The sequence below is a fragment of the Lolium rigidum genome, chromosome 7 (genome assembly GCF_022539505.1).
Source record: "Lolium rigidum isolate FL_2022 chromosome 7, APGP_CSIRO_Lrig_0.1, whole genome shotgun sequence".
Taxonomy (NCBI): Eukaryota; Viridiplantae; Streptophyta; class Magnoliopsida; order Poales; family Poaceae; genus Lolium; species Lolium rigidum.
The window spans coordinates 180,649,595-180,655,313 of NC_061514.1; positions in this window are offsets into that span (position 1 = coordinate 180,649,595).

Sequence of the window (5,719 nt, forward strand, 5' to 3'; positions counted from 1 at the left end):
GGCTAGGGTTTAGTGTGGGAGGAGACGATATGCGCGCACCCCTGTATATATATGTCGGAGGCAGGCGACGGCCGCTGCACGCGTGGCATCGCCATTCGCAGAGGTAGGTGACGGCGCGCGCCACGCGAGGCATCGCCATTACGCGGCCGCAGACTGCCGAAGCGGCGCCCTGAGAAGACGCATCGACGCTGGGTCACTGCCAAGCGGGCCCGACGAAACGTTCGCCAGACGCGAGCGGACACTTTACGCGTCCACGCATCGTCCGCGCGACGGATCCGAGACGCATATTTGGGCATGTTTGCGTCGCTGCGAACGGCCCAGTCACTATGCGTCGTCCCGCTGGAGTTTGTACCAGACGCATGTTTGGCCCGGCCAGATGCGCTCGGAATCGAAATCATCTTCTGTTCCCTTCTCTATTTGTTCAGGTTCGAGAGAACACAGCAGCTCTTCAGTTCAGCAGAAATTAATCGGGTCACGCTGTTGCTTTCCTTGCCGTTGGATTGAAACGAATGGTGGATGGGAAGCCTCAGGTCACGCTGCGCCCTGTGAACGTGGGGGCACTGGATCTCTGTCCAGAAGATAGATGATGATCATGGTAGTAACCGGTATTTAATGTGATGATGATTTGATTTTGCACTCGGCCATGAACAGAGGTACTAGTACGGTCTCACAATTTTTTATCATTATACTTGGACCTTAGCCAAATTCAAAATCTCATAGCGGCAAAACTTCCCGCCCACAAAATACAAAAAATTCACACGCTTCCAAATTCCCATTCTACCCTGTGGAGATGATAGCAAAGTCGGTTGGTGGGGGTCTGCCCGTCATTTTTTGGATCACCACCTCCCTAGCCCGGAAACCCTCCCAAAAAAAATTCATTTCCCTCAGACCACCCACCGGAACTTCCCAAGTCCCTCTCTCTCCCACCTCCACGACCACCGCACCGGAACATCCCCGCCGGACTTCCCTGCCTACCCGAGGCCTCGCGATCCTCGTCATCCGGCTGCCTGCCGGAGCCGCTTCATCGACGCCGTCATCAACCGGACCGGATCATCCCCGCCGAACCTCGAAACCATATGCTCATCCAGCAGTCTACCGCAGTCGCTTCAGCTGCGGTATCGTCCACCCCACCGGAGCCGCTTCGCCGGATTCGTCGTCCACCGCATCGCATCTTGCTCACCGACACCGCTGTGCATGAACCGGATCTGCTTCACCGGCACCGTGCATGATCTGAACTCTTCTACTGTCGCTTTTCTATTGCTTGCCTGCAAGTTCTTGTTTAATCTTGGGGGAGCCTGTTTGTGCTAACGACGCGCCGTTACGTTTTTGTAGATGAGATGAGTAACCATGAAGTGTAATGGCCGTCTCTCCAACCCCAAGTAGCACATGTAGGGTACTTCATCACCGGATCTATCAACCCCAGGAAGATCTGCTGTGACTCCCACGAGTGCTTCTCCTAATGTAAGTCCCTTGTTTTAGCGCCATGTTCCGGGTTCGGATGCTTGTTTGTCCGAAGCTCTTTTAGTTCATTCCTAGATATGACCGTAACACCTTGCTATTTTCTAGTTCATTGCTAACTTTAAGCGATTGAACATTTTGGTTTGCATTCCTCGCTCTCGTAGATTTAGCCATCATAACTTCTATCTTGCTCGGTCGTTGTTACAAAAATTATAGGTTGCTACTATTTTGTTCATGCCAATCTTGTTCTCCCTGAACATGTTGGTTTGCATTCCCCGTACTACGGGTGATGCCATTGTTATTTCTATCTACTTCGTCGTAAGCTAACAAAGTAACCGCTCGCTATTAGTTCGTGCATCGTAACTTCTATATTTGGTTTACATTCCCTGCTCTATAGCTTTTGGCATCGTAACTTCTATATTTGGTTTACATTCCCTGCTTCCGTAGATCTAGCCATCATAACTTTATCTTGCTCGGTCGTTGTTACAAAAATTATGGCCTGCTACTATGTTGTTTGTGCCAATTTTTTACTCCATGAACATGTTGGCTTGCATTCCCCGTACTACGAGTGATGCCATTGTTTTGTATCTAGTTCATTGTAAGCTAACAAAGTAAGAACTTAGTTTGGCATGCTATCACTCGCTATCTAGCCCGTAGTACAAATAAACTTGTCATACTACTAGATAATAATTTTGTGTGCCATCTTGTTCTTCAAAATCTGCATTATTGACTTGTTTCTCTGACTTGGCATGACGCTCACATATGGAATGCTGAACATATTGGTTTGCATTCCCTCTTATACAAGTTCACGAGTGATCCCACTATATTCCGTATCTGGTCCATCCTAAGCTCCAAGCATTAACTATCCTCTATGTGTTGATCATTACAAGTTTATATCCCGAAACATCTTGATTTGCATCCCCTTCACTATAAGTTCGGGAGTATTATTTAGTTCACGGCCAATTTGAAGTAATTGCACTTGGCACATGTTGGTTCACATTCCCTCCTCTTTAGCTTTTGCCATCGTAACTTCTATTTTTGGTTTACATTCCCTGCTCTGTAGATGTAGCCATCATAACTTCATCTTGCTCAGTCGTGGTTACAAAATTTATAGCCTGCTACTATGTTGTTCATGCCAATTTTGTACTCCATGAACATGTTGGTTTGCATGGGACTCGACAGTAGTAAGTCTCGTCGTTTCATTTTAACGTGCTCGTTATATTGGTTGTTGGTATGCGGCATGCACTCTTTGTTTGCTTATTGTGCGCATTACAATGATCTTGTTATAACGACGAAATGATGAGTTCCAAATTCTTTGGCAAACAATATTGTAGTGTCTTTGCCTTTCCATTGTTGCTGTCTTAACTTGTAATGTCTTTGTTTAAGATATAGGTGGTGCATGGACAACTTAAAAGATTGCCGAATGGCTTCATTGAATTGCTAGGTTTAATTACCATTCAATTTCTCTGGGTTCTGTAATATTTTTTCAAAGCCTTGCGACTGATGTAATATTTAGTTAGTTTTTATAGTTCTTTCGCGCATTTTTTCTATGGTGCTCGTGGTAAGTGAGGCTATCCAACAGAAATCATGTGCTGCGTAAATATTCTCAGTATCTAAATCACAAATTCCCATCCCTTAAACGCCCCAATTAAGCGAAATCACATATGTGCCGAGCACGCAAAATCCTAAAGCGCCTATTATGCCGGCATATAAACAGCAACTAAACGGGCTGGCCCACTACTTATTGGGCCAGCCCACTTGATTTATGGTGGACCCCACCCTATAATGGGCCGGCCCCGTAACAGAATAGTGGGCCCCGCAGGCTTATTGGGCCGGCCCGCTAATTCGTCGGGCCAGCCCACCTGATTTACAGTGGACCCCACATGCTAATTGGGCCGGCCCACTAACTTGTTGGGCCAGCCCAATTGCTTTTATTGTGGATCCCACATACTAAATAGGCCGGCCCTTTAACAGGAAAGTGGGACCCACATGTGTTTTTGGCCCGGCCCACTATCTTGTTGGGCCGGCCCACTTGCTATATGGTGGACCCCACATACTAAATGGGCCGGCCCTTTAACAGGAAAGTGGGACCCACCTGTGTTTTTGGCCTGGCCCACTACCTTGTTGGGCCAGCCCACTACCTTGTTGGGCCGGCCCACTTGCTATACGGTGGACCCCACATACTAAATGGGCCGGCCCTTTAACAGGGTTGTAGGACCCACCTGCGTTTTTGGCCCAGCCTACTTTCTTGTTGGGCCAGCCCACGTGCTATATGGTGGACCTCACATACTAAATGGGCCGGCCCTTTAACAGAAAAGTGGGACCCACCTGTGTTTTTGGCCCGGCCCACTATCTTGTTGGGCCGGCCCACTTGCTACATGGTGGACCCCACGTACTTAATGGGCCGGCCCATTAACAGGAATGTGGGACCCACCGTGTTTTTGGCCCGGCCCACTGGCTTGTTGGGCCAGCCCATTTGATCTATTGTGGACCCCACGTACTAAATGGGCCGGCCCGATAGTAGGATAGTGGGACCCACATGCTAATTGGGCCGGCCCAATAACTTCTTGGGCCGGCCCACTTGCTTTAAGGTGGACCCCACTTGGTAAATGGGCCGGCCCGATAATAGGAAAGTGGGTCCCGCATGTCTTGTGGGCCGGCCCTTTTCCCTGTTGACCGGTCAAACGAGTGCTTTCGGCCCGGCCCACATGCTTAGTGGGCCGGCCCATTAAAGTTTTGACCAGTCAACATTAGAGGTTAGGCCCGGCCCACGTAACTAATGGACCAGCCCAGCTATATAGTTGACCGGTCAAACTAAGTCAGCTGGCCCGCCCCGCAAACTTAATGGGCCGGCCCGCTTAAGACGTGGCAGGCCTCGTGTGGGCCTACCATCTACCACGGGTTTCAGCCGGTTAACGCCGTTAACTGCCAGTTAACGGCGTCTGCCACGTGTCAGTTTGCATGACGTCGGCAGTCAACGGGCTCCCGGAAACACTTCTGCAACGGTCCGATTTTCCGTGGCGAAAGGGCGCCCAAGCGCGACGGACCGAAAAAATCGTCGTAGGACTTTGCTCGACGCAGCTTTCGACAACAGAACCCATATCGTCGGGTTAGGCCCATAGGCGACGAAAAATACCCCTTAGCGGACGATTTTGGGACGTTGTCTATCAGAACTTTTCTTGTAGTGAAACACAACATGTAGCATTACAAATAGATGATCTTGATCATGATAGGCAGCTCACAAGATCTAAACATGATGGAACAATAGGAAAAGACAACCATCTAGCTATCGCTATGGACCCATAGTCCAAGGATGAACTACTCACGCATCAGTCCGGAGGCGGGCATGGTGATGTAGAGCCCTCCGGTGATGATTCCCCTCTCCGGCAGGGTGCCGGAGGTGATCTTCAGAACCCCTCGAGATGGGGTTGACGGCGGCGGCGTCTCTGGAACTTTTCTCGTATTTTGGCTCTCGGTACTAGTGTTTTCCGATACGAAGGAATATATAGGCAAAGAGGCAGCGTCGGGGGAGCCAGGGGGTGGGCTCCCCACACCTCGGCGCGCCAGGAGGTGGGGCCGCGCCGCCCTATGGGGTGGCCCCCCTGCTGGCCGTCTCGGACTCTTCTTCGATGTTCTGGAACCCTCCGTAGAAAATAGGGCCGTGGGCTTTTGTTTCGTCCAATTCCGAGAATATTTCCTGTGTAGGATTTCTGAAACCAAAAACAGCAGAAAACGAGAACTGGCGCTTCGGCATCTTGTTAATAGGTTAGTCCCGGAAAATGCATAAAAATGATATAAAGTGTATATAAAAGATGTGAGTATTGTCATAAAACTAGCATGGAACATAAGAAATTATAGATACGTTGGAGACGTATCAAGCATCCCCAAGCTTAGTTCCTACTCGCCCTCGAGTAAGTAAACGATAAAAAGAATAATTTCTGAAGTGACATGCTACCATCATAATCTTGATCTATAGTTTGTTAACAAATAGATAATGACTATAGTTTGTTAACAAATAGATTGTAAAGCATATGAGATGAATGAAGTGACTCAAAGCAAATGCCTATAGGTTTTGAAGCAACACAAAGGAAGATTTAAGTTTCAGCAGTTGCTTTCAACTTTCAACTTGTATATCTCATGGATAATTGTCAACACAAAGTAATATGATGAGTGCAATAAGCAAGCGTGTAAGAATCAATGCACACAGTTGACACAAGTGTTTTCTTCTAAGATAGAAAGAAGTAGGTAAACTGACTCAACA